This window comes from Ranitomeya variabilis, chromosome 4 (genome assembly GCF_051348905.1).
Source record: "Ranitomeya variabilis isolate aRanVar5 chromosome 4, aRanVar5.hap1, whole genome shotgun sequence".
NCBI lineage: Eukaryota > Metazoa > Chordata > Amphibia > Anura > Dendrobatidae > Ranitomeya > Ranitomeya variabilis.
In genome coordinates this window covers 264,677,282-264,690,953 of record NC_135235.1, presented here as the reverse complement: position 1 = coordinate 264,690,953, position 13,672 = coordinate 264,677,282, and positions in this window count along the sequence as shown.

Genomic DNA, 13,672 nt, shown 5'->3' with positions numbered 1-13,672 from the left:
CTTCATGTAGTTTCTGCCAGATTTGGGAACAGGTTGTCCTAACAATGCCTGAAATGGTCGACCGCCCAATCAGAAACTCCAGGTGTAGACCCGCATAGGACAATCCTGTCGACAGGAAGCTGCAATACAACAAAAAGGGAAAAGAACAAAACATGAGGACGACGAACAAAGGAATAAGCCAAAGTGTATATTTCATTTACTATTACATTCTTTACAGTATACAAATTTACAGTTGACAAACTAAATAGACTAGAATATTGACAACATTCTTTGATATGTGCTTGTGGCTTCATGTCCAAGTGAAGTTAATTAACCCCTTCATGACCCAGCCTATTTTGGCCTTAATGACCTTGCCGTTTTTTGCAATTCTGACCAGTGTCCCTTTATGAGGTAATAACTCAGGAACGCTTCAACGGATCCTAGCGATTCTGAGATTGTTTTTTCGTGACATATTGGGCTTCATGTTAGTGGTAAATTTAGGTCGATAATTTCTGAGTTTATTTGTGAAAAAAAACGGAAATTTGGCGAAAATTTTGAAAATTTCGCAATTTTCACATTTTGAATTTTTATTCTGTTAAACCAGAGAGTTATGTGACACAAAATAGTTAATAAATAACATTTCCCACATGTCTACTTTACATCAGCACAATTTTGGAAACAATTTTTTTTTTTGCTAGGAAGTTATAAAGGTTAAAATTTGACCAGTGATTTCTCATTTTTACAACAAAATTTACAAAACCATTTTTTTTAGGGACCACCTCACATTTGAAGTCAGTTTGAGGGTTCTATATGGCTGAAAATACCCCAAAGTGACACCATTCTAAAAACTGCACCCCTCAAGGTGCTCAAAACCACATTCAAGAAGTTTATTAACCCTTCAGGTGTTTCACAGCAGCAGAAGCAACATGGAAGGAAAAAATGAACATTTAACTTTTTAGTCACAAAAATGATCTTTTAGCAACAATTTTTTTATTTTCCCAAGGGTAAAAGGAAAAACTGGACCACGAACGATGTTGTCCAATTTGTCCTGAGTACGCTGATACCTCATATGTGGGGGTAAACCACTGTTTGGGCATACGGCAGGGCTTGGAAGGAAAGGAGCGCCATTTGACTTTTTGAATGAAAAATTGGCTCCAATCTTTAGCGGACACCATGTCGCGTTTGGAGAGCCCCCGTGTGCCTACACATTGGAGCTCCCCCACAAGTGACCCCATTTTGGAAACTAGACCCCCCAAGGAACTTATCTAGAAGCATAGTGAGCACTTTAAACCCCCAGGTGCTTCACAAATTGATCCGTAAAAATTAAACAGTACTTTTTTTTCACAAAAAAATTATTTTAGCCTCAATTTTTTCATTTTCACATGGGCAACAGGATAAAATGGATCCTAAAATTTGTTGGACAATTTCTCCTGAGTACACTGATACCTCACATGTGGGGGTAAACCACTGTTTGGGCACATGGTAAGGCTCGGAAGGGAAGGAGCGCCATTTGACTTTTTGAATGAAAAATGATCTCCATCGCTAGCAGAGACCATGTCACGTTTGGAGAGCCCCCGTGTGCCTAAACATTGGAGCGCTCCCACAAGTGACCCCATTTTGGAAAGTAGACCCCCCAAGGAACTTATCTAGAAGCATAGTGAGCACTTTAAACTCTCAGGTGCTTCACAAATTGATCCGTAAAAATTAAAAAGTACTTTTTTTTCACACAAAATTTCTTTTAGCCTCAATTTTTTCATTTTCACATGGGCAACAGGATAAAATGGATCCTAAAATTTGTTGGGCAATTTCTGCTGAGTATGTTGATACCTCATATGTGGGGGTAAACCACTGTTTGGGTGCACGGCAAGGCTCGGAAGGGGAGGCGTGCCATTTGACTTTTTGAATGGAAAATTAGCTCCAATCGTTAGCGAACACCATGTCGCGTTTGGAGAGCCCCTGTGTGCCTAAACATTGGAGCTCCCCTACACGTGACCCCATTTTGGAAACTAGACCCCCCAAGGAACTTATCTAGATGCATAGTGAGCACTTATAACCCCCAGGTGCTTCACAGAAGTTTATAACGCAGAGCCGTGAAAATAAAAAAATAATTTTTCTTTCCTCAAAAATGAGTTTTAGCCCAGGATTTTTTAATTTTCCAAGGGTAATGGGAGAAATTGGACCCCAAATGTTGTTGTCCAGTTTGTCCTGAGTACGATGATACCCCATATGTGGGGGTAAACCACTGTTTGGGCACACGGCAGGGCTCGGAAGGGAAGGCACGCCATTTGGCTTTTTGAATGGAAAATTAGCTCCAATCATTAGCGGACACCATGTCACGTTTGGAGAGCCCCTGTGTGCCTAAACATTGGAGCTCCCTAACAAGTGACCCCATTTTGGAAACTAGACCTCCCAAGGAACTAATCTAGATGTGTGGTGAGCACTTTGAACCCCCAAGTGCTTCGCAGAAGTTTATAACGCAGAGCCGTGAAAATAATAAATGTGTTTCCTTTCCTCAAAAATATTTTTTTAGCCCAGAATTTTTTATTTTTGCAAGGGTAACAGGAGAAATTGGACCCCAAAAGTTGTTGTCCAGTTTCTCCTGAGTACGGTGATACCCCATATGTGGGGGTAAACCACTGTTTGGGCACATGCCGGGGCTCGGAAGGGAAGTAGTGACGTTTTGGAATGCAGACTTTGATGGAATGCTCTGCGGGCGTCACGTTGCATTTGCAGAGCCCCTGATGTGCCTAAACAGTAGAAACACCCCACAAGTGACCCCATTTTGGAAACTAGACCCCCCAAGGAACTTATCTAGATGTGTGATGAGCACATTCAACCCCCAAGTGCTTCACAGAAGTTTACAACGCAGAGCCGTGAAAATAAAAAATCATTTTTCTTTCCTCAAAAAAGATGTTTTAGCAAGCAATTTTTTATTTTCACAAGGGTAACAGGAGAAATTGGGCCCCAATGTTTGTTGCCCAGTTTGTTGTGAGTACAGTGATACCCCATATGTGGGGGTAAACCACTGTTTGGGCGCACGTCAGGGCTCGGAAGGGAAGTAGTGACATTTGAAATGCAGACTTTGATGGAATGGTCTGCGGGCGTCACGTTGCATTTGCAGAGCCCCTGATGTGCCTAAACAGTAGAAACACCCCACAAGTGACCCCATTTTGGAAACTAGACCCCCCAAGGAACTTATCTAGATGTGTGATGAGCACATTCAACCCCCAAGTGCTTCACAGAAGTTTACAACGCAGAGCCGTGAAAATAAAAAATCATTTTTCTTTCCTCAAAAAAGATGTTTTAGCAAGCAATTTTTTATTTTCACAAGGGTAACAGGAGAAATTGGGCCCCAATGTTTGTTGCCCAGTTTGTTGTGAGTACAGTGATACCCCATATGTGGGGGTAAACCACTGTTTGGGCACACGTCAGGGCTCGGAAGGGAAGTAGTGACATTTGAAATGCAGACTTTGATGGAATGGTCTGCGGGCGTCACGTTGCATTTGCAGAGCCCCTGATGTGCCTAAACAGAAGAAACACCCCACAAGTGACCCCATTTTGGAAACTAGACCCCCAAAGGAACTTATCTAGATGTGTGATGAGCACATTCAACCCCCAAGTGCTTCACAGAAGTTTACAACGCAGAGCCGTGAAAATAAAAAATAATTCTTCTTTCCTCAAAAATTATGTCTTAGCAAGTAATTTTTTATTTTTGCAAGGGTAACAGGAGAAATTGGACCCCAACAGTTGTTGCCCAGTTTGTCCTGAGTACGCTGGTACCCCAAATGTGGGGGTAAACCACTGTTTGGGCACACGTCGGGGCTTGGAAGGGAGGGAGCACCATTTGACTTTTTGAATGCAAGATTGGCTGGAATCAATGGTGGCGCCATGTTGCGTTTGGAGACCCCTGATGTGCCCTAACAGTGGAAACCCCTCATTTCTAACTTCAACACTAACCCCAACACACCCCTAATCCTAATCCCAACTGTAGCCATAACCCTAATCCCAACCCTAACCCCAACACACCCCTAACCACAACCCTAACCCCAACACACCCGTAACCCTAATTCCAACCCTAGCCCTAATTCCAACCCTAACCCTAAGGGTATGTGCCCACGTAGCGGATTCGTGTGAGATTTTTCCGCACGACTTTTGAAAAATCTGCAAGTAAAAGGCACTGCGTTTTACCTGCGGATTTACAGCAGATTTCCAGTGTTTTTTTGTGCGGATTTCACCTGCGGATTCCTATTGAGGAACAGGTGTAAAACGCTGCGGAATCCGCACAAAGAATTGACATGCTGTGGAAAATACAACGCAGTGTTTCTGCACGGAATTTTCCGCACCATGGGCACAGCGGATTTGGTTTTCCATAGGTGTACACGGTACTGTAAACCTGATGGATAACTGCTACGAATTCGCAGCGGCCAATCCGCTGCGGATCCGCGGCCGATCCGCTGCGGATCCGCGGCCGATCCGCTGCGGATCCGCGGCCGATCCGCTGCGGATCCGCGGCCGATCCGCTGCGGATCCGCTGCCAAATCCGCACATGCCATAACCCTAACCCTACCCGTAACCCTAACCCTAGTTCTAACCCTAACCCTAGTTCTAACCCTAACCACAGTGGGAAAAAAAAATAAATATATTTTCTTTATTTTATTATTGTCCCTATCTATGGGGGTGATAAAGGGGGGGGGTTTATTTATTATTTTTTTTATTTTGATCGCTGTGGTAGAACCTACCACAGCGATCAAAATGTACCTGTAAGGAATCTGCCGGCCGGCGGGCGTACTGAGCATGCGCCCGCCATTTTGGAAGATGGCGGCGCCCAGCGAGGAGACGGCCGGACACCGGGAGGATCGGTAAGTATGAAGGGGTGGTGGGGGGGTGGATCTGAGCACAGGGGGGGTGATCGGAGGACGGGGGGAGCGGACAGCAGGACGGGGGAGCGGGCAGGAGCACGGGGCAGCGGAGCACAGGACGGAGGGGACCGGACCCCATAACGGAGCGGTGGGGGGGCGATCGGTGGGGTGGGGGGTGGTCACTTCAGGTTTTCCAGCCATGGCCGATGATATTGCAGCATCGGCCATGGCTGGATTGTAATATTTCACCTGTTTTTTAGGTGAAATATTACAAATCGCTCTGATTGGCAGTTTCACTTTCAACAGCCAATCAGAGCGATCGTAGCCACGGGGGGGTGAAGCCACCCCCCCTGGGCTGAAGCACCACTCCCCCTCTCCCTGCAGATCGGGTAAAATAGGAGTTAACCCCTTCACCCGATCTGCAGGGACGCGATCCCTCCATGACGCCACATAGGCGTCATGGGTCGGATTGGCACGGGTTTTCATGACGCCTATGTGGCGTCATGGGTCGGGAAGGGGTTAAACCTAGTAGGACACCACACATTTGGAAAGAATCCCAAAAAACCAAACAGTATTTGAAAATGTGGAATACATACCGTAAGGTTAGGAGCAGACGCTCCTCAGCAGAGATGGCTTTTCTCATCCAGGTGTCCTGAAAGGTGAGCCCAGGACGTAAGATCTCCAACAACATGTCAAAAGTCCGTATGGACATGCGAGTATACTGGTAAAACTTCTCTGGATGTGCCCTCAAAGCTGAATATAGTCTCTGGAAATGGCCTTTACTCTGGCGTTGGGTCAATAGAGGATGTACCCACAATCTTCGTCTCCTCCTTCGCGGATCCACATTGACCGGATATGGCTGGCCAAAGCGACGAGACAACACCCAGTGAAGCAACACCCGCTGAGTTGTGCTTAAATACACAGGGCCAGACATGTTTGTAATCTCCAAGCACCACAGCCAAAATATGCTAGAGAACATATAGGGCAGATGGGAGGGCTCCACCTGTTGTAGAGGGCTTAAATAGTGTGGTTAATGATGGTTTAAATGATTTGCAGGCCTGAAAACCGTTAAATGTCCATTTTGTGATGGTGCGTGAAAAATACGCCATACGGATCACATACGGATTACACACGCACAAGCACATGCGCAAAATACGCGACCACACCTAAGCAACGCAGGAACTACGGAAGGCGCTTACGGAGACATTTTGGCGTATTGAACGCGTCGTACGGACGTATAATACGTGGCGTATTGTCTTACGCCAAGTGTGACTCCAGCCTTAGTGTTTAAAAAAAATGTTTTTATAATTCTACTATCGCTAAAATCTCTATATATTTATTTATTAAAAACATAAAATATATGGTTAGTCAGAGTAGTTGAGGACAAATTGCTTCACTATATCTCTTGTAGGTTCTTTTCCCGTTTACTTCATATACACTCACTGGCCACTTTATTAGGTACACCTGTCCAACTTCTTGTCAACACTTAATTTCTAATCAGCCAATCACATGGCGGCAACTCAGTGCATTTAGGCATGTAGACATGGTCAAGACAATCTCCTGCAGTTCAAACCAAGCATCAGTATGGGGAAGAAAGGTGATTTGAGTGCCTTTGAACGTGGCATGGTTGTTGGTGCCAGAATGGCTGGTCTGAGTATTTCTGAAACTGCTGATCTACTGGGATTTTCACGCACAACCATCTCTAGGGTTTACAGAGAATGGTCCGAAAAAGAAAAAAAATCCAGTGAGCGGCAGTTCTGTGGGCGGAAATGCCTTGTTGATGCCAGAGGTCAGAGGAGAATGGGCAGACTGGTTCGAGCTGATAGAAAGGCAACAGTGACTCAAATCGCCACCCGTTACAACCAAGGTAGGCCTAAGAGCATCTCTGAATGCACAGTGCGTTGAACTTTGAGGCAGATGGGCTACAGCAGCAGAAGACCACACCGGGTACCACTCCTTTCAGCTAAGAACAGGAAACTGAGGCTACAATTTGCACAAGCTCATCGAAATTGGACAGTAGAAGATTGGAAAAACGTTGCTTGGTCTGATGAGTCTCGATTTCTGCTGCGACATTCGGATGGTAGGGTCAGAATTTGGCGTAAACAACATGAAATCTTTGGGATGTGGTGGAACGGGAGATTCGCATCAGGGATGTGCAGCCGACAAATCTGCGGCAACTGTGTGATGCCATCATGTCAATATGGACCAAAATCTCTGAGGAATGCTTCCAGCACCTTGTTGAATCTATGCCACGAAGAATTGAGGCAGTTCTGAAGGCAAAAGGGGGTCCAACCCGTTACTAGCATGGTGTACCTAATAAAGTGGCCAGTGAGTGTATATATATATACACTCACCGGCCACTTTATTAGGTACACCATGCTAGTAACGGGTTGGACCCCCTTTTGCCTTCAGAACTGCCTCAATTCTTCGTGGCATAGATTCAACAAGGTGCTGGAAGCATTCCTCAGAGATTTTGGTCCATATTGACATGATGGCATCACACAGTTGCTGCAGATTTGTCGGCTGCACATCCCAAAGATGCTCCATACAAGGCAGGATGGATCCATGCTTTCATGTTGTTTACGCCAAATTCTGACCCTACCATCCGAATGTCGCAGTAGAAATCGAGACTCATCAGACCAAGCAACGTTTTTCCAATCTTCTACTGTCCAATTTCGATGAGCTTGTACAAATTGTAGCCTCAGTTTCCTGTTCTTAGCTGAAAGGAGTGGTACCCGGTGTGGTCTTCTGCTGCTGTAGCCCATCTGCCTCAAAGTTCGACGCACTGTGCGTTCAGAGATGCTCTTAGGCCTACCTTGGTTGTAACGGGTGGCGATTTGAGTCACTGTTGCCTTTCTATCAGCTCGAACCAGTCTGCCCATTCTCCTCTGACCTCTGGCATCAACAAGGCATTTCCGCCCACAGAACTGCCGCTCACTGGATTTTTTTTCTTTTTCGGACCATTCTCTGTAAACCCTAGAGATGGTTGTGCGTGAAAATCCCAGTAGATCAGCAGTTTCTGAAATACTCAGACCAGCCCTTCTGGCACCAACAACCATGCCACGTTCAAAGGCACTCAAATCACCTTTCTTCCCCATACTGATGCTCGGTTTGAACTGCAGGAGATTGTCTTGACCATGTCTACATGCCTAAATGCACTGAGTTGCCGCCATGTGATTGGCTGATTAGAAATTAAGTGTTAACAAGAAGTTGGACAGGTGTACCTAATAAAGTGGCCGGTGAGTGTATATATATATATATTTTTTTTTTCCATTTTTTTAAAGCAATTTTCTTTTTATTTGCTCCACAAATGAACCTGTAATGCAGTAGAAATGGTTATAATGCAATGAATGTATATTTGTGATTTTAGCAAGTTTTCATCAGTTCATCATTATGTCATGTGTTATACCATGTGTCTATGTCATGAACTCTGACACTGTTTGTCGGGTGGTTCTTTTGGTGCCGGATTGTGAATTTTCAACCTACTTATACAGCAAACCATCACGTTTTTTTTTAATGTGTGTGGTATATCCTGAGGAAGAAGTCATATATAAACTTCGAAATGCATTGAATAAAGCCACCATTCCTTTTCATCAATACCTCCAGATTTCCATTTGTTCAGCAGCGCGGATGATATCTACAAAATTCCTTTGTGTGGTTCCTGATATGGTCAATCTTTGACCCGTGGATCTGCAGCAGCTGACGTTTATATGCCCTATCAAAGGGGCACCAGGTGAGCAGTTTTCTGAATAGCAGATTCTGAAATTGTCGGATAAGACCCTATGTGTTCTTCTTCTCTCCTATAGTTTTTTTGTTGGAGACCTCTGGTTGTCATGCCAACCCATCTGTGACCACGATCACGTGAAGGGGGTCACCAATGGGCGGATTTCCGGCGCGATTGCCGGAAGCGAGTGTTAAATGCCGCTGTCAGAGTTTGACAGCGGCATTTAACTGGATAAAAGCCACGGGAGGATCGCGATTCTACCCGTGGCTGTTCCAGGTACATGTCAGCTGCTCAAAACAGCTGACATGGGTCGGGAAAGATGTGGGCTCACTGCCGGAGCCCGCATCAAAGGGGGAGACACGACATGCACAGTACATGTATAGCGCATGTCTTGAAGGGCTTAAAGAGCTGTAATTCCTAAACCCTTACTCCAACTAGGATGTGAACCCCCTCAAATTAAAGCTGAGAGTCGGCCCCTTGACCTCCGAATTGAATATATAACTGTGTCTTGAATATTTGTTTTGGTAAACAATTAAAATTCCAAAAGTTGTCGTTGTCCAAATATTTTTGGACCTAACTGTATGTTCTGTCTATATGTACAGTACTGTCCAAACATTTTAGGCAGGCATGGAAAAACTGCTCTCACGTAAAAATGCTTACAAATATAGAAGTGATGATAGTCTATTTTTATCAATTAAAAAAATGTAAAGTGAATGAAAAAGAAATCTAAATCCCATCAATAACTGGTGACAGTCCATCGCCTCCATCACTTCTTCATTGTCACTTGTCACTTTCAGTTATGATGGAACTTGGCAGGATGTTCTTCCAGACATCTTGTAGAGCTGGCCCAAGATCTTCTATGTACGATGCTTGTGCATCACACTTACTTCTGGCCTGCAGGCCTCCATTGGCTCCATATTTTCCTTTCTCTGGAACTTTGGCAGCACTTAATTCAGGGGACACATTTTTTATAAAAACAATCAAACTTTTACTGGACAGTTGGCAGTCTTTACAAACAGAATATGGCCCAATGGGTTGTCGTCTTTCCCACAGGTACTGGACACAACTTCAGCCCTGGTTCTCGGTATAGGTAGAATGTCCCTCTTGGTATCTACTCTAGCACTAGGAAGTCTTTCCCACCACTAGCAGTGCACCTGGATTGCAATACCTTCTGCCCCATGTAATCTGAGTCCATCTTTCCCTGTAGCTTCACAGGCTGAGCGTGCCCAAAGGCCCTGACATCCATCTCAAGGTCTTCCCCGTCCAGTAGATGGAATGAGATGGAAGGGTATTTTTGGCAATCCGCTGCCCCTAGTATTAGGCCACGTTATCCCTAGCAGCCCAATGCATGAGACCGCTGCGGCAACTTCACACCGTCCCTCAACTGCCTGACACTTACTGATCCTGATACTCTCAGTTCCCCCTCCCAAACTGGGCCGGACATTAGCGTTAACCTTGTCTAAGCCAACTACAGCCCCAGTGAGTGTTACCCCTTTTATTCATGTATGTTATATCAAATACATTTAATGCTTTAGAGCGTCAGGGAAAAATCCATCAGCTTCACCACTCCTACACATGTATGCACATTATATACAAAGGTGTGTAATAAGTATAAATGTAAGTTCAGTATGCAAGTGAAGTATGAACAATAGGTGCAGTATTTATGTATATGCACTGTATATATATGCAGTATGTGTCTGTACAACAGTGTGCATTGTAAAGTGTATATGCACATGTAAATTAGAGGAAGTATTCATGTACTATATGCAATATAGGAAAATAGGCACTGCCATCACAACCGTGAAGCATGGTGGAGGTAACATCATAATTTGGGGGGTGCTTTCTGCTAAGGGGACAGGATGACTGCACCGTATTGAAGGGAGGATGGATGGGGTCATGAATGGTGAGATTTTGGCCAACAACCTCCTTCCATCAGTAAGAAGATTGAAGGTGGGTCGTGGCTGGGTCTTCCAGCATGACAATGAACCAAAGCACACAGGCAGGGCAACTAAGGAGTGGCAAATTAATAAGTTGCATTTTATCGAAAGAAATATGTAAAAATCATACAATTTGATTTTCTGGGGTTTTTTAGATTCTGTCTCACAGGTGAAGTGTACAGTACCTACGATAAACATTACAGACCTCTCCATTCTTTGTAAGTGGGAATAGTTGCAAAACCGACAGTGTATTAAATACTTATTTCCACACTGTATGTGTAAAGTATGTATGTCCAGAATTATATACTGTATAGTATGCATATATAATATTGTACGCACAGAATACACATACAGTACAGACCAAAAGTTTGGACACACCTTCTCATTTAAAGATTTTTCTGTATTTTCATGACTATGAAAATTGTAAATTCACACTGAAGGCATCAAAACTATGAATTAACACATGTGGAATTATATACTTAAAAAAGTGTGAAACAACTGAAATTATGTCTTATATTCTAGGTTCTTCAAAGTAGTCACCTTTTGCTTTGATGACTGCTTTGCACACTCTTGGCATTCTCTTGATGAGCTTCAAGAGGTAGTCACCGGGAATGGTTTTCACTTCACAGGTGTGCCCTGTCAGGTTTAATAAGTGGGATTTCTTGACTTATAAATGGTGTTGGGACCATCAGTTGTGTTGAGCAGAGGTATGGTGGATACACAGCTGATAGTCCTACTGAATAGACTGTTAGAATTTGTATTATGGCAAGAAAAAAGCAGCTAAGTAAAGAAAAACGAGTGGCCATCATTACTTTAAGAAATGAAGGTCAGTCACGTCCGAAAAATTGGGCAAACTTTGAAAGTGTCCCCAAGTGCAGTGGCAAAAACCATCAAGTGCTACAAAGAAACTGACTCACATGAGGACCGCCCCAGGAAAGGAAGACCAAGAGTCACCTCTGCTTCTGAGGATAAGTTTATCCGAGTCACCAGCCTCAGAAATCGCAGGTTAACAGCAGGTCAGATTAGAGACCAGGTCAATGCCACACAGAGTTCTAGCAGCAGACACATCTCTACAACAACTGTTAAGGCTACGTTCACACTAGCGTCGGTACGGGTCCGTCGCTATGCGTCGGGCCAACGTACCGACGCACGTTGTGAAAATGTGGCACGACATAGGAAGCGGATGCAGTTTTTCAACGCATCCGCTGCCCAGTCTAAAGTCCGGGGAGGCGGGGCGGATTTTCGGCCGCGCATGCGCAGTAGAAAATGGCGGACGAGACGTATGAAAAAACGTTCACTGAACGTTTTTTCGCTACGACGGTCCGCCAAATACCGGCGGATCCAGTGCACGACAGATGCGATGTGTGGCCATACGTCGCAATCTATCGGCAATACTAGTCTATGGAAAAAAACGCATCCTGTGGGCACATTTGCAGGATCCGTTTTTTCCCCAAAACAATGGATTACGACGGACGTTACACGACGCAAGTGTGAAAGAGGCCTAAGAGGAGACTTTGTGCAGCAGGCCTTCATGGAAAAGTAGCTGCTAGGAAACCACTGCTAAGGACAGGCAACAAGCAGAAGAGACTTGTTTGGGCTAAAGAACACAAGGAATGGACATTAGACCAGTGGAAATCTGTGCTTTGGTCTGATGAGTCCAAATTTGAGATCTTTGGTTCCAACTACCGAGTCTTTGTGCGACGCAGAAAAGGTGAACGGATGGACTCTACATGCCTGGTTCCCACCGTGAAGCATGGAGGAGGAGGTGTGATGGTGTGGGGGTGCTTTGCTGGTGACACTGTTGGGGATTTATTCAAAATTGAAGGCACACTGAACCAGCATGGCTACCACAGCATCTTGCAGCGGCAAGCTATTCCATCCGGTTTAGTTGGACCATCATTTATTTTTCAACAGGACAATGACCCCAAACACACCTCCAGGCTGTATAAGGGCTATTTGACCAAGAAGGAGAGTGATGGGGTGCTACGCCAGATGACCTGGCCTCCACAGTCACCAGACCTGAACCCAATCGAGATGGTTTGGGGTGAGCTGGACCGCAGAGTGAAGGCAAAAGGGCCAACAAGTGCTAAGCATCTCTGGGAACTCCTTCAAGATTGTTGGAAAACCATTCCCGGTGACTACCTATTGAAGCTCATCAAGAGAATGCCAAGAGTGTGCAAAGCAGTCATCAAAGCAAAAGGTGGCTACTTTGAAGAACCTAGAATATTAGACATATTTTCAGTTGTTTCACACATTTTTGTTAAGTATATAATTCCACATGTGTTAATAATAATAATAATAATCTTTATTTTTATATAGCGCTAACATATTCCGCAGCGCTTTACATACATTATCATCGCTGTCCCCATTGGGGCTCACAATCTAAATTCCCTATCAGTATGTCTTTGGAATTCATAGTTTTGATGCCTTCAGTGTGAATGTACAATTTTGATAGTCATGAAAATACAGAAAAATGTTTAAATGAGAAGGTGTGTCCAAACATTTGGTCTGTACTGTATGTGCAGTATATATGCAGGCACAGCTTATATTTTTTCTAAATATTGGACCTGGGGCCAGATCTTCCTTTCGCACGGCCTCTAAGTACCATGGACTGTGCGAAAACTTCTAACACGAGGAATTGTTTTCTTCTTTTGTTTCCTACACTATTATGACTAAGGGGATTTTTGCAGATGATGCAATATGCGCCCCGGCAATAAATGTACATTCTCTGCACAATATATCACACTGCAAATTGTGCTTAAATAAAAGCCCGATCCTGTGGGTGATGTAGGAGGAGCGCAGCTGGTGACGGCAAAATGTGACAATGGAAGTGAGCCAATGAGTAGAGACAGTACTGAAGGGTTTCTAGGGACTGCAGGAAGGGAGCCTGGGAGTGCAGTTTTCGGGCTGAGGTCTGAGCCCTGACTCGTGTTAGTTAGGCAAAGATGGAATTAAATAATCGTGTCTCCACCGCTGATCTGGTCTCTGTTTAGCTGCAGCGCTCTCGCTGTAACATCACCACTGCAACCAATCATCAGAGACAAGGCAGTGGCAGAGAATCAGCACCATTCCCCATATTTGACAAGAGGAGTGATAACACCTATATGTCAATTTATTTGAACATTTCCCAGAGGAATAACAAAGGAACGGTATAAAAAAATCCCACCTTCGTA